Source organism: Octodon degus, unplaced genomic scaffold (assembly GCF_000260255.1).
Source record: "Octodon degus isolate 3935 unplaced genomic scaffold, OctDeg1.0 scaffold00023, whole genome shotgun sequence".
NCBI classification, from domain to species: Eukaryota; Metazoa; Chordata; class Mammalia; order Rodentia; family Octodontidae; genus Octodon; species Octodon degus.
Window position 1 is genome coordinate 19,678,974 of NW_004524599.1, and position 15,282 is coordinate 19,694,255.

Genomic DNA, 15,282 nt, shown 5'->3' on the forward strand with positions numbered 1-15,282 from the left:
GATCACAAGTCCACATCTTGTACAGCAATTAACCACTAAGAAGAATATATGCAGTGTATTATTTGTTGAAACTGTACTTCCAAAAAAAATAAAATAAAAAGAAAATGATAAATTGGTTCTAACATGCATTTGGAATTTTAAGGGCCCTAGAACACCCAGAACAATCTTTCAAAAGAAGAAAAACACTTAAAAGGACACATACTTTTTATACTGACACCGACAATAGCAATCAGAACAAGGTAGTTCTAACACAAGGATAAGCTTCCAACTGGTGCAACAGAATGGCGGGTCCGGAAATCACAAGTCTATGGCCAGCTAAATTTTAACAAGAGCCAGAGGCAGAAAGAATAGTCTCTGCATCACATGTAATGCACTCAGCAGATAAATGTAAGAGGCGATCGGTATACCTCCCAAAGCTCAGAGGTGGTTGTGATTGTTAGAGACACCAAAGGCACAAACAACAGAGCAGAATAGATCAATTAGACTTCATAGAAATTTAAAACTTTGGTGCTTTGAAAGACACTCTAAAAAATAGGCCTGCGCTGGCTTGAGCGGCACATACACTAACAAGGAGCACACAGAGGAGACTAGCATGGCCCTCGCACAGAACGACGCACGGATCTGTGAGGAATCCTGTATTTGTACTAATTGCTATGCGCTCATGGAAAGGAAAGGCAGACACCTTTGTGCTTGATCGGTTCTTCATGCCTATATCTTGCGCTAGGAGCAACTATTTTTAAAATAACAATGTGAGGGGCTGGGGAGATAGCTCAGTAGAATAAGCACCTGCCTGGCAAGCTCAAGCACCTGGGTTCAATCCCTGGTTCTGGAAAGAAAAAAAAAAAAAGAAGGAAAGAAAATAATGTACAATGTACTGAACATTGTTACTCTCCTACAGTCTTGTTTTGGACATTTATACCATTGTTTTTATTGTTCAGTTTTGTTTTTGTTTTTTTATAAAAAGAAAGAAAAAGACAGGCCTGATGTGCGCACCTGTAATCCCAGCACCTGGAAGGCAGAGGCAGGAGGACGCGGCCTCCTGGGCTGCATAATGAGGCCCTGTCTCCAAAACCAAAGCCAAATCAACAGACAAAAAATGCAAATCACATGAACGACCAGGACTTGTGTATAGCGTGTACAAAGATCTCTGACAACTCAATTTTTTTTTTTTTTTTTAGAAAAAGAACAGAAACCACTCAGACTGCGTTCCTTCCCTCTTGCTCCCTCCAGGGAAGAAGCTAGAACGATCAATGGCAAGCGGCAGTTGCAGCAAGGCGACACCGAGAGCCGGCTTCGCGCTCAGGCAGGAACGCTCCGCCTCCTCCTCGTGGTTTCTGGTACTCTACACGATCAGAGAAACTTCTCTAGTGACATACTGTAGAAATGATCCCTGAAAGTATAGCCCTACAACTCAATTTTTTTTTTAAGTGATCCATTAAAATTGGACAAAGAGCTCCGAGATGCTTCCTGTCCGTACTGTGGAATCGCCACGACTCTTCAGCGGCTCTTCAGGTTTTCCTCTGTTGTTCGGTGGGCAATCTCTGCCTACTTGGGAAGGATCGCGGGCGCTTCAGCGGTGGCCTCTAAGAAGGAGCTTGGTCCTGTACAGAAAATCTTGGTGGACAAGATTAGAGAATACAAGTCTATACGACCGGCATCTGGAGAACCTGCTGATACCCGCCCAGAATATCAGCAAGATCTGGAGAGAGCTTTTTAAACTTAAGCAAATGTATGGTAAAGCAGACATAAATGCATTCCCTAGCTTCAGATTTGAAGATCTTAAATTGAAGTCATCGACAAACCTCAGGCTTGAAGAAATAATGTGAAATTGACCTGTCAGTTTGTCATGGAGTTGTGGCATAACCAATATGTATCAGAATAAACATAATTTCCACAGCATCCATGCTCTTTTAATTCTGATTTCAAATATATTATTTAATGATGCTGAACCTAAAAAAAAATAAATAAAATTGGGCAAAGATAAGGCGCCTGCTTAGGCAGAGCGCAGCGGCCAGGTTCCATCCCCGGAGTGCAGTGCAGACCCCGCCCCCAGGGCACATTAAGAGGGTGACTGAGACTGGGCGTGGTGGCGGGCGCCTGTAATCCCAGTGCTTGGGAGACTGCACACAGGAGAATCACTGAGTCCAATCTATGTAGTGGGACCCTGGAGACCCTGTAGCAAATATAAAAAAGTAAATTGAGCAAAGAATAAGAATGACTATTTCTCCAGGAAAGGTTGGGAATAAAGCCGAACGGGAAATGTCATGTAATAACAATCACTGAGGAGGATATAGACAAATCAAAACCACCCCAAGCCAGGCATGGTGGCACATGCTTGGAATCCCAGCACTTGGGAGGCTGAGGCAGGAGGATTGCTGCGAGCTTGAGAACAGCCTGGGCTACAAAGTGAGCTCAAGCCCAGCCTGAACTGCATAGTGAGACCCTGTCTCAAAAAGACAAAAACAAACAAACAAAAAACCCAAAAACACCCCACCCAGCCAGGTGCCCTCATGAAGATTATTTCCAACACTGGCCAGGAATGCCATTCCTACAGGTCTAGAGGAAAGGAAAAATCTAGAAATTAATAAGTATAGTAAAATCTGAGTTGTAGTGAAGTCAATATTGTGAAAACTAAAATCTCTCTTTGTGTCCTAATCCATGTACTTTCTATCCACAGCAGCAAAGAGAAACCAGGTTCAGTGTTACTTTTTAAAGGTAATAGACATGAAAACTTATTCTCTTTCCATCTTGCAAGATGGTGGGTGAAAAAACTGAGAAGCCAAACACTAAAGAGAAGAAACTCAAAGCCCAGAAGGCTGCTGCCAGTGGTGCTGGTAAAAAGGGTAAGGTGAAGGCAAAAAAGTCCAAGAAGGGGCAGCCCCACTGCAGTCGAAATCCTGTCCTGGTTAGAGGAATTGGTAGACACTCCTGATCTGTTGTGTATTCCAGGAAGGCTTTGTACAAGAGAAAGTGCACAGCTGCTAAATCAAAGGTTGAGAAGAAAAACAAGGAGAAAGTTCTTGCTACAATCACAAAACTGGTTGGGGGAAACAAGAACGGAGGTACCCGAATGGTTAAGCTTCAAAAAATGCCTGGATACTACCCTACTGAAGATGTTCCCCGAAAGCTCTTGAGCCACAGCAAGAAACCCTTCAGTCAGCATGTGAGGAAACTTGGAGCTAGCAGCACTCCCAGCACCATCTTGGTCATCCTTACCAAGGATGACACAGCAGTGTCACAGAGGCAAGAGAGCGGTCTTCCTGAAGCAGCTGGCCAGTGTCTTGCTATTTGTGACTGGGCCTCTGAGCCTGAATCATGTTCCTCTATGAAGAACACACCAGAAATCTGTCATTGCCACCTCTACAAAAATTGATATTAGCAAAGTAAAAATCCCCAAACACCTCACTGATGAAGCTACAGAAACCCAGACACCAGGAGGGCAAGATCTTCGACACTGAGAAAGAGAGATACCAGATTTCAGAGCAGTGCAAGGTGGATCAGAAAGCGGTGGACTCACAGATTTTAGCAAACGTCAGAGCTGTTCCTCAGCTCCGGGACTACCTGCGATCCGTTTTTGCTCTAACAAATGGAATTTATCCTCATAAATTAGTGTTCTAAATTTCTTACTAAGAACCTAATTAAATAACTGATACATTAAAAAAATAAAGGTAATAAACACATAACACCTCATTTCTCACTCTGCTTTTCAGCCATTAATAGCAAACTCTGCACACTGCTTTGGGTGCTGCCTGTGAAGGCACGTCCTGGAGTGAGCTATTGGCATAGAGAAGCATTTCACTCAACTTGCTGGTTCTAGAACTTCCTGTTATGTGGATGCTCCTTTATTTCCTACAAAACTTCACATTCTTTTTTTCACATTCTACCTGGGCCAGCGGTGAGCACCCCACTGTGGGCTGTGCCTCATGCTCGCCTCTGAAACAGGGAGCACAGAAAGGTGGGCTGGGTCCAGCGGCTGCCAGCAGAGCCAGTTTCTCTGGTTCAAAGAGTGGAGCATTGCTGCCAATTGGATGTGACCCCAGGGTGACAGGAGCTTGTAGTTGTCAATACAGGACCTTCAGGCACATGATTTGAGCTTCAAACAAAGTTAAACTTCAACACAACTATCTTATCCTGCTATGGACTAGCTGAAGTAGTCGTGGCCGAGTGGTTAAGGTGATGGACTAGAAATCCATTGGGGTCTCCCCGCGCAGGTTCGAATCCTGCCGACTACGCTTTTCCACTGAGGTGCTATTTTGGAATTAAAAGACATGTGAGCCATCCCACACACCCTCTGCAAGGTCCTGCTGACTTGCAGGGCAGCTTGACTAGGCTGGAGACAGGATGAGCTCTCCCTGACTGCCATTATGAGTGGGAGCACTCAGCTGTGGTTACCCTCCAGTTTATTTAAGGAATTGTGACCACCAAGACTACTGGTCACATGGGATTGCAGGGTGCGCTTGCTCTGCGTAACCCTATGGTGGTGGTTCCTGTATTCACCCTTGTTTCTCAGGCCTGGAGAGGACCACTTCTGGCTGCTTCCTCCCATTTGGAGGTCAGTTGCTGGGGACGAAGGAGAAAGCCTGTCCCCTAGCACATGGGCTTCTGCTTTGTCCCTTTGCACACCAAACTGAGGCTTCTGGATTTGGAGGACCGAGGACAAGAGCTTGAATAACAACATAGTGGTTATTCATTTATTTTTGTCTTTTTGAGACAGGGTCATAAAGTAAGATTGTTTTCTTCAACTATATTTTCCAATGTGTTGGTTCATCTCATGGGGAAGGAACCAGAGTTTAAGACAATTATTCTTCAGAAGGTTGTTTTTTTTTTTCTCCGAATCCCTTCAGGGCAGGTTTGGCTGGCTTGAGTTGTGGGGCTCGAGAACCACAGCAACCAGAGCCTCACTGCTTTGTTGAAGCAGCCTCTTAAAGAACTGAGCTAGGGGGCAGGTCCCCAAGGCAATTATTCTTAAAAATTAAAAAAAAAAAAAAAGGTAATTATTCCTTTCATGGAGCCTCCACCAGATCCAACTGGCTTCTTATTTAATTTCAGAAATTTGCATTTGGCTCCACCTCTCCCATGTGATCCATAAAACAAGCTGTCCTTCAAAGCCCAGTTTCCCCAGCATTAACGAATGACTCAGACTTTCTGCAACTGGAAAAGTAATGATCATAGCTCAAGGTCAAACTCACCGAGTGTCAGATGCAGTTGCAAAGGTGGGTGGGGTGATGCACACTTGTAATCCCAACACTCCGAAAGCTGAGGCAGGTGGATGCCTGGGGAACTTAGTGACTTAACAAGACCTTGTCTCAAAAATTCCAAAGGGGGTAGAGATGTAGCTCAGCACCAAGGCCCTGAGTTCAACCACCAAGGGGAAAAAGAGAATTGCTGGGGATAAAATTAGAGAACAGTGGAAGAGCAGTCCTAAAGCCCAAGGTCAGGAGGACCGGTAGGCCCTGAAATGTTCAATCCAGATGGAGAAAATGTGGGCCTTGTGTTAATATTAAAATGTAGAGCGAGGTCACAGTGTAGCTTGGAGTCACCTGGCCCTGAGTTCCAATCCTATGCTTGATGCTTAGACTGGCCGGGATCCGTGGACCAACTCAGCAGCGCAAAATGTAGATAGCAGAGGATGGTTTCGATCCATCGACCTCTGGGTTATGGGCCCAGCACGCTTCCGCTGCGCCACTCTGCTGTACAATAGATAGCATGGCATTTCTTAACTCCTTATCGTGTCCAGCGTTCCGCGTTCCAGTGCCCCCCACGGCGACAGAGTTGGACTGGGCTGGACTGGAGAGGGACAACACACAGAGAACAGCAGCAGGACGTGACGCTACAGCAGGCAGTGATCTGCTCGGGGAAGGGAGCAGGCAGGACGCCCTGGGGAAGGGCAGGTGGCGGAAGGCGTGGAGACACGGGCCCCGGGGCCACCCACGGAGGTGACGGCGGCCAGGGACAGACCGGACGAGACTGCGTCCGCACCCACGGGAGCGGGGCGGAGCGCTGGTTCCCAGTGCCAGCCCGCGGTCTGCCTCCAGGTCCCCGGGCTGCAGAGCCCAGCTTTGCTCCAACCCGCGACCTGAGCAGGCGGGACGATCGCACCCTTGCGATTCCGGGTGCAAGTCTCTGCGTGTGGCCCCACTCCGGAAAGAAATGTCCGCCCTCCCCTGCCGCCTGTGGCTCAGTTCCGGGGGAACACGGAGGCTCCCGCGCTCCCCACGCACGCGACTCGGGCTCCGTGGGACCTCCTCCGAGTCCTGGGGCTCCCGCGGCCGAGAGAGCAGCGGGGCTGACACTGTCACCGACCAGGAGAGCGGGCGTCTCGGAGGCTGGGGCAGAAGCAAGTGGTCTCAACAGAGTGAGGCGCCGCAGGTAGTGGTTCAGATTCGACCCAGCCGGGAACAGCGTGGTGGATCCCGGGATTGCAAAACTGGGTGGAGTTGTGCACACTTGCAATCCCAGCACTCTGGGAAGCCGAGTCAGGTGGATGCCTGGGGAATTTAGGGACTTAGGGAGACCTTTTCTCAAAAGGCCAAAGGGGCTGAAGGCACCTTTCTGTGCTGCAGACTTCTGACTTGCACGGGGAATTCCCAGTATCCAGCCGCCTGTGCTACTCTGTGAAAACCTATGCTGCACACAGAATCTGTGCTGTGTGATGTAAGGGACAGTTGTCATTGGGTTGACAGAGTAAAACAGCACTCTCTGCCTTGTCAAGATCTGTCACTTCTTGAGGCAACTTGGTCCACCTCAGGGAGAGAGTGGAAAGGTCTCCTGACCAGAGGGCGATCTCAAAAGCTTTTAATCTAGGAAGGAATTTGCACTCCTAGTGGCCTCGCTGACTGATGGGTCTTTGGTTCAGTAATAATGGAAATTAACAGAGGTAGTAGTAGGAATGTGCAGACAGAATTCCCAGAGAGAAGAAGTGGGAAGAGACTTTAGTGTGAGGAACACAGCTCTGACAAAGGCAAATAATATTAAAATAGACAAGATCTGATGACGATGGCCACACTGACCTGTGGAAGGAACTAGCATTAGGGCTGACTGGGCTCTGGCTGACCCTTACTCAGCCTGGGTTCCCTAGCTCTGGGGGGGCCCTTCCTGCAGTAGGGAGATTGGTTCCCAGGAGCTGACTGCTCCATTTGGAAGAGGGCAGGCCCCGCTCCCGTTAAGCAGCAACTGCTTCTGCTTGCAGGCCTGCCCTCTCCATGGAGCGGTCCCTTGGTTGTGTTTTGCCTGGAATCCAAGGTGGCTGCAGATTCAGGACAATGGCTGGAGGCTTGTAGGCCTCTCTCCAGAGTATCTGGAGCTGGATGGTGTACAAGTTGGCCATGAGATGTCCCTGCAAGCCCCGAGAGGTAGTGCTCTCTCAGTCTTGAAGGGGCAGGAGATGGGCAAGGCCAGCGATGGTGAACCTTTTAAAAACGAGTGCCCCAACTGCAACCCCACACCCATTTTTTAACGCAAAGTGCCAGCACTGTATTTAAACCTGAATACGTGCTAAGATTTTAGTTTAGGAAAAAACAACTCATATATTAACATCTTTTGCTTTGAAAAAGAAATAATATGTGTGCCATAGGTCTGACCCCACTGGGCTAGGCACAGTTAGTGCTAACAGACTTGTGAGACGGCTCACATCTACGAGTAGAACCTGGAGCGCCCAAGCCAAGCTCGTAAGGTAACGGGCGCCCAGCCTCAGCCTGCCTTCCGTTACCTCTCAGGCCTCAGCAGGCCCAGCCTCTAGGCTGCTGCTGCTGCACCAGCATCTCAAGGCAGAAAACACAGAAGGATCAATCTTGACGTCAGCTTCTGCCTGCAGTGAAGTTTAATTCCCCCAGTGCGCTCACAGTGAGCACGTTCTGTGCAGGCAGCAGGCTCCAGCCTCTGTAACCGGTACCTACATGCACAGGACCCAGCGGACTGAGCAAACGTTAGTCTATGTCTCACATGAACGTGGATTAAGAGCATGGATCAAGAAGGGAATTTGTCTGGTGTTAAAACCAGAGCTTGCAAAACTGGAGGTATAACTTCCCTTCCTTCAGTAACTAAACCAAGTGCCTCTTGAGAGCCCCTTAATGGCTCTGGGCAGCCACAGCTGTCAGTTCACCGCTGTTCGAAAAAGGAACGTGACCCACAGGGGGTAGGACATTGCGATCAAAACAGCAGGTTAAAAACTAAGAAAGCTACTGAGCTAGGTTCTTACCATGACCTTAATGTGACCTTAGAAGCTCTACAAATAATGTTAATTTTCAGGTGTTAGGCTGAAGGTTGTGATTGGTGCTCCAGTCACTGTAGTAATCAAAAGCAGCCTAGCCCTTGACCCGGTTGATTAGCACCTCCCAGAAATGCTCTACAAACACTGATCCGAGCTCCAGGAGGACTGGGGGTGGCTTGTGGCCACAGCACAGAGGCACAACAGTGGTGGACACAGCATGTGCAGACTTCTGTTTCTAGGCTGAGGGAGGTTGAGAGCGCTGGGAAAGGGTCCCACATGGGGACTCCAGCCCAGGAAGGAGCAGTCTGTGGGCACTGATCCCTGGGAGAGACTGATGGAGATGGCCTGGGATTACGCACAGCCCATGCATAGCCTGGACAGTCTTTTCCTTCATTATAAATGTGGCTGTGATACAGGGAGAAAAACTGGTGTTGGGTGGGTGACCTCCAAACAATATAGGGAACCTCCAAATGACTTAGGGAAAAATGACCTCCTGACCTGAGCTGGATGAGTTCGTGTTCTCTAAAACTGAAGAATGAATTTTAGGAACAAAAAGAGGTTATGAGCAGAATATATTTATTGAGGGAAAGAAAGTTCCTGTCCAACAGAGGGACAGGTCAGGGGCCTGAGTGGGTTGTCCCCTGGAAGCTGTCTCTTCCAGGGACTTTTATAGTGTAAAACCATGTGGGGCTACCAAGGTGGAACCTCAAAACTATATAAAACCAAGGTGGAGAGAATGGGAACTCGCTTAGGTGGAAGTGGGGTGGGACAAAACTATGATCATTCAATGGGATTACAAGCACCATTGCTCAGGTAAAATTGATTAGGCCCAGGACCAAATAGGGAAGCAAGTCATGTAGCTAGTGGGCAGGAATGTAGAACAGAACTCTATCAGGTAGCCATCCAGTAGTAGTCAGATTAAAGATTCTTCTGGCTTCCTCAGGATGATGATCAATCTCGGATGCCAATCTTTAGGGAGGTCGGCATTTGTTTGATCTTTGGTCTTTAGGTCTGGCCCACAGGGGGAGCATCCGTCCCTCTCAGAGTTGCAAGGTATCTTGTCTTTTGTGCTGTCTCCTTTGAGGGCCTGGCCCTGTCTGACTGCCTATAATATTTCTGTCTGACTCGGCTGCCTACAACAGCTGCTTTTGTCTGTGAACCTCAGAACTTGAGCACAACTGTTTTGATAAAGCTTTGCACACAGGTGCAGTCGTGGGTGGACCTTTGGGCAGCAGCAGCCTCACACAGCCAGGAACTGGCAACCTGTCCCAATTCCTGGTGTCTTGGAGAAAGATTTCAGACAAGACCCATAGGCTGTCTTATCGCTATAGGCAGGGTTCATTGCAAAATGACAGATTTTTTTCTGGAGAGCAGGTTTCAAGTTCAAAGGCAGCCAGCACTGAGGTAGCAGCTGCCAGGGCCAGGTCCCAGTCCCACTGCTATAGTTCACAGAGGAGACCCACCCTCCAGGTGGGTCCTCCCTTCCCCCAGGGCCAGTTCTGGTACAGTAACCAGGCCTGCAGGACTTCAGGGGAGCAGGCCCATTCCCTCCTAGTAGAAGCCTCCCTTAGATTTGAGGCCTTGACTTACTCCAAGCTCTCGCCCACTCCACATCTGCACTTTCTCCTGCCCACACCCCAGCAGCACGGGGGGACTGGGTCCTCTGGACCTAGAACTCAAAGCCGCAGGCCCAGTGTTATAAAGCCAAGGAAAAACTTGTCACCTTCAGGGCCGACGCTGCTTCTCCCGCCTACTTTTTGCTTGGCAGTTCTGTCCGGAGGTAGCAGGTGCGTGACCCTGTGGGAGAAGCCACTTTCACCGGAGACACCCATTTGGGACCCACCCCCTGTCGCAAGTGCATTTTAGGCATTTTCCTAGACAGCTTTGGCGGTCCCCCCCCCTCCAGCGATACTGAATCAGAAAAGAGGTTCTCCTCTCTCTTGGAGCTGAGGAGCGGTTCCAGGAAACCCAGAAAAGCGCTTGGGGGAGCCACACCCCTAAGGCAACCGAGACGGGGTGGGGGAGGGGGGCTGCGCGGTTCTGTTATTCTACCGTGCGAGTCCCTGACGCAAGACTGCAGCTCACGGCTCTGACGTCCAGCTTGAAGCTGCGGAGGAAGGGCCGCGAGGACCGCAGCCCTCTGGGTCACGAGTCGTTCCTGCGAACGCGAGGCCCAGGGGTGTCCGGCCCGCCGAGATCCAACTGAATCAGCCCTTCGCGTTTCTGATCTCCGAAGTGCTCTGGGCGTAGGCCCAGGCTGGGGAAGTCTGCGTGCGGAGGAGCGCAGCGGGGAACCGCGAAAGGGGGTGCTCTGTGGAGCGCACACAGCCCCCCTCCCTTCCGGAGAGGACGCTCTCCAAACGGGTTTTGTTGATGGCAAAACACCTGGAAAAGCATCGTATGTGCTTGGGCCATACTTGGAAGAAAAAAAATCAGGAATATACTTGAATTACTTAAAACCAAAAAGGAGTACAATTTTCTCACGTTGTTTTGGGAGGTACACTGGGGGCTAATATTTTTTAAAATTAAAGCCATAAAGTGAAAACGAAACCAGGCTTCTTTCTCAAACTACAGCAAAATCTCAGCCAAAGGTCCCACCTACTAAGGTAAAGGCTCGTAGTCAGCAGGATTCGAACCTGCGCGGGGAGACCCCAATGGATTTCTAGTCCATCGCCTTAACCACTCGGCCATGACTACATGTAGGTCATAGCAGTCGTTAAAATAGGTAGCTGCAGCCTAGTGTGGTGACACACGCATGTAATCCCAGGATTTGGGAGGCTGAGGCAGGAGGACTGTCGCGTGTGTTAGGCCACCCCGGGCTACGTAGTGAGTCCAAAGTAGCCTGAACTACACAGTGAAGCCCTGTCTAAAAACACGCAAAAAAGGTAAGTAGGTGCGCTGAATTTTGTTTAGCTCGTTTCCAAAAAACAAGCAAAATAAAACATAGCTCCGCAAATTCACTTACAATACTGCATTTGGATAACAGCGATTTCTTCAAACTGTAGAAAACCGAGTAAGCAGGTAATCCCACAGCCCACAACCCGCACCGCCAACGTTTCCGAAGGTTTCTCTTCCCCAGCTTCCCTGTTGCACTCTGCTCTTCAGTAACCGCGGAGCAAGCATTTCCCCACAGCGGCTGCAGTCGTGGCTGCGTGTTCTTTGTAGTGGCTTTGTGATAATTTATGAGACAGCCGGAACCAGAACCCCACTTCCAATCTCAGCTTTTCCAATCAGGATTTCAAGTGCTCTTCCCAGAGAGCGCGCGACCCCGCCCCGTTCCTACTGGAGCCCAGGCCCGCGCAGACGCTGGCCACGCCCTCGAGGCCCCAAGCACGACCAGTCCTGTTCCTTCCTGGGCCATGGTGCTCCCTGGCATTGTCTCCTGTGCTCCCGAGAGGCGGGGAGCGGGCACGCCCTTCTCCAGGGCCCTTCCTTGTGTGTGGAAGCCCCGCGGTGTGGTATGCACCACACTTGGGGTGAGGACGTGGCGACAAGCTTCTGGCACAGTCCTTCTTTCTATCTCAGCCCTTTGACCTTAGAATAAGAAGGTAGTCGTGGCCGAGTGGTTAAGGCGATGGACTTGAAATCCATTGGGGTCTCCCTGCGCAGGTTCGAATCCTGCCGACTACGGTTTTACCAGCAGAGCCGCTGCTTCCAGAACCAATGTGATCAGGTCTCACTGCCCTCGCTTGTGGGGTCGCCTTTCCAAACCGAGTTGAGGGTACTTGATTGCTTTGTTGGCTGGAGAAATGAGGACCCTGTAGCTGCTGACACGTGGAAGGCAGTGACATATTGCATAGAGCTTAGCTGTAGCCCAGAGCAGAATCTGTCTTCAGCAGGGCCTGCCCTGGCTGCAAAAAGCAGTACATTCATATTTTGATGTTGAGGATTTTATGTCCAGAAGAAAGCAAGAAGGAGGAAAACTTAGCCGTGGAGGACAGCGAAGAGGAGGTGGCCGAGGTGGTCTATGGAACATTTTGTCCATTGGTCTTACTCCTGCCGAGACCCTCACTGTGTTTTGGGGCCCAGTTCCATCACTGGCTCACTCTGTTTGGTTGTGTGACCGCTTCTACTACCTGTCCGGCCCAATGTGCACTCGCACAGCCGCCTCCCCCATCATCTGGACGGGGAGGCCTCTGTTCCCAGATCTGTGTCAGCCCACCCATGTTCCATTTCAGTCACTGGAAACGTGGTCACATGGCCAATGCTATCACGCACGAGCCACCCCGATTATGCATGTTAGCCCTCCTCCGAAATGTGCAAACCTAGGTTTTCAAGTACCATTGTACTAAACGGGGCTACTTCTTCCAGAAAAAATCAAAGGAAAACAAAAGCAAAACCCTGTGTGCACACCTGTTGCCACTTTGGGGCTCCTGTACATGCCTTGGTGCTCTTCTGCCAAATGGCTAAAGCACAACCTGGTTCCTGCTGTACCTGGGCTAGCCACTGGGAGCCACACCAACATCACCTTGTGGTTAAATAGTTGTTTACTTAACAGAAGAATGTCTGGGAGTAGCCACCTCCTGGTGCTCAGGGAAACATACACAGAGCCTGTTCACAAGCATTCTGTGCATAAAATCCAATTCTGACACTTTTGCATAGGTGTCACACCTTGCCATTGGCAGCATTAAGTGGGTAAACACAAAGATTTCTTTTTGCATCCCCCAGCCTCAGCTACTGAGATGCACGGCCGGGTACTATTATGCAAAAGTACAAAGTGACAGTGGAAAAGAATGGGATGGACTGCTGCAACTCGGGGTTAGCCTCTAACTGGCAGGACCTGTGGGGCAGGCTGACAGTCTGGTCTGTCAGGTCCTACAACACCTCTGGCTGAAGGGTGGGGGTGGTGGAACGAGCATGAGACGAAGTGGGGAACAGAGCCAGCAAAGCAGGAGAAGTAGGCACCAGGCACTGCCACCTCTTGGTGGTGCTGGTACTTTGACCTCTTCCTCCTCACGGGTCTAAAACATACGTAGTCGGCAGGATTCGAACCTGCGCGGGGAGACCCCAATGGATTTCTAGTCCATCGCCTTAACCACTCGGCCACGACTACAGCTGTCTTCCTCAGCCCTTCCCAAAGGGAGAAGGGATCTGTCCTTATTCCGCACCCCCAAGCCCCCTTTCCCCGAGCAACCCTCCTCCTCCCCTTGCCCAGGCGCATTCACTTGGAGGAACTCGGTGGGCCCGTGGCCTCCTCTGGATGAGTCCTGCTCTGCGCCAAGCCCAGTCACCAGCTTTTTCCAAAGGGGCGAAGGAGAAATGCAGCGGGCCAGGGAGCACCTGTGGGACCATGGCTGCTTTCTAAAAAAGAAAAGAAAAGGCAGGAAACGTCAAAGTTTTCCCCAAGGCACTAGATTTGATGCATTTTGAGAGAGATTAAATAATCACTTTTTACCAGTATATTTAACCAGAAGTAATAAATATCTTTCTACAGTTCTATTTATTCCGATTTTTAAGGAGAAATTCTTTATTTAAAAAATTGATCTAATATAAGATCAAATGACTACCCAGAAAAGATCAGTTAGATAATGAACAGAAAAAAATGCCGTCCTGGAGGGGGTGGTGGCGCACAACTGTGTCCTCTAGTCAGGAGGCTGAGGCAGGAGAAGCACCTGGAGGTGGAGGGTCCCTGCGCTGCCTAACCCTAGAGAGTTCAAGGCCAGCCTGGCCAGCTTGGTGACCCCGGTCCCATTCTGTGAACACGAAGATCTGGGGCTCCTATCTCCTTCCTGCGCTTTCAGTCTTTGCTTTTGCAGTGCGGGACTCCCCAGGGTTCCCACGCTGAGCCACGCAAGGGCTTGGCCCAGCTCAGAGCTCTCGAAGGTTCTTTCTCTGGGCAATCCTTGATCTCCAGTTTGCTGGCAAGGAGTTGTTGCCTCCCAAGAGGACTTCGGCGAACCCGGCGATTCTAATGCACAGCTGTGCCACACGCTCGTCCAGTGTCCCCACGCGGCCACCTCAGAGCACGGGAAAGGGAACAGGTGCGTCTCGGGCCGGGACAGGGTCAGGGATTTGGCAACCTGGGATGCTGCCCTGGGAAGGCTTGGCCCCGCTTGCCTGCTCTGCACTGCGAGAGGAGTCTGGCACAGTCCCTGTCACCTCTGGCCACGCAACCTGTGCCCAAGCTGTCCCGACTCGCCCTACATTGCCCACTCTCCCGGCTGGGGCTGCAGAGCCTGGAAACCGCAGCTTTGAATCTGGGGTCAACGTGAGCTCGGCTGGCCATACTCAGAACAGGCCTAATTCGAGGAAGGCACCCTCGTTTGCTAGTGGAGCCCCGGCTCTCAGGCAGCTCCGGAGAGGTGCCAGTCAGGGACATCGGCTCTGCTCCAACCCCGCCAGCCACACAGGAAAGAGGCAGTCTTACCAGCGAGCGACACAGTCTCTAACATTCTCGTATTCTCTCCAGAAACAAGCAGAACCAGTCCCGAGCTAGGTGCTGAGCACACGTGTAACCCCACAGCTCTGGGATGCTGAGCTGCAAGCTTGACCCCTCTTGGACAACAGTGATTTCATAAAAGCCAGTCTAAAAATAAAAAGAAAAATATAAAGGCTGGCTGGGGATGGGGATGGGCGGCCCTGGGTTTAGTTCCCAGCCCCCAAACAAAAGTCTCCAGGCCCCTGCATAGGGCGAGCGCTGTGCTCCAGAGCACGGTGGAGAGGGCCGCAGGCGCGGAAGTCTCCCAACCATCTTCCCCTTCTGCCTCTTCCCCTCCTCCCGAAGCCCTCAGGAACCCCTGGGGATGGAGGCGGGAGCACAGCAGTATCCTGACAGGGGGGGGGGGCGCCTGTGTCAGGCCTGAAGGCAAGCCCCCCCCCCCACCTCCCGGGTCTGCACGCCAGAGTGACTCGTGGGCCAGAGCCTTGTGTGCCGTGTCAATTGAGCCGCTGGGGTTTGCAGCCCAGAGCGACCAGTCTGAGCCTTGGGAGGGGTGGAGAGCCGGTCGCATCCTGAATACACGGCGTGGGTTCGTCGCGCAGGTCTTTCTTGCTGGGTGTGACCCTCAGCGCAGACAGAACCCGCTTTCCTGAGGTCTGTTCTGCCCTCTTTTCCCTGGTTTCCGATTTTGCTG

The 15,282-nt window shown here is 50.7% G+C and overlaps 6 non-coding genes across 6 annotated transcripts; 2 read left to right on the forward strand and 4 right to left on the reverse strand.

The window, feature by feature from the left end:
- Positions 1–1,191: 1,191 nt before the first annotated feature.
- LOC111815901 lies at positions 1,192–1,406 on the reverse strand. The gene has a single exon (XR_002820527.1). It is a non-coding gene; the product is annotated as a small nucleolar RNA U3 (small nucleolar RNA).
- Positions 1,407–4,150: 2,744 nt separating this feature from the next.
- Trnas-aga lies at positions 4,151–4,232 on the forward strand. The gene has a single exon. It is a non-coding gene; the product is annotated as a tRNA-Ser (tRNA).
- Positions 4,233–5,620: 1,388 nt separating this feature from the next.
- Trnam-cau lies at positions 5,621–5,692 on the reverse strand. Its single transcript has one exon. It is a non-coding gene; the product is annotated as a tRNA-Met (tRNA).
- A 5,132-nt stretch (positions 5,693–10,824) lies between these two features.
- Positions 10,825–10,906, reverse strand: Trnas-aga. The gene has a single exon. It is a non-coding gene; the product is annotated as a tRNA-Ser (tRNA).
- An 851-nt stretch (positions 10,907–11,757) lies between these two features.
- On the forward strand, positions 11,758–11,839 carry Trnas-uga. Its single transcript has one exon. It is a non-coding gene; the product is annotated as a tRNA-Ser (tRNA).
- A 1,341-nt stretch (positions 11,840–13,180) lies between these two features.
- Trnas-aga lies at positions 13,181–13,262 on the reverse strand. Its single transcript has one exon. It is a non-coding gene; the product is annotated as a tRNA-Ser (tRNA).
- Positions 13,263–15,282: the final 2,020 nt, after the last annotated feature.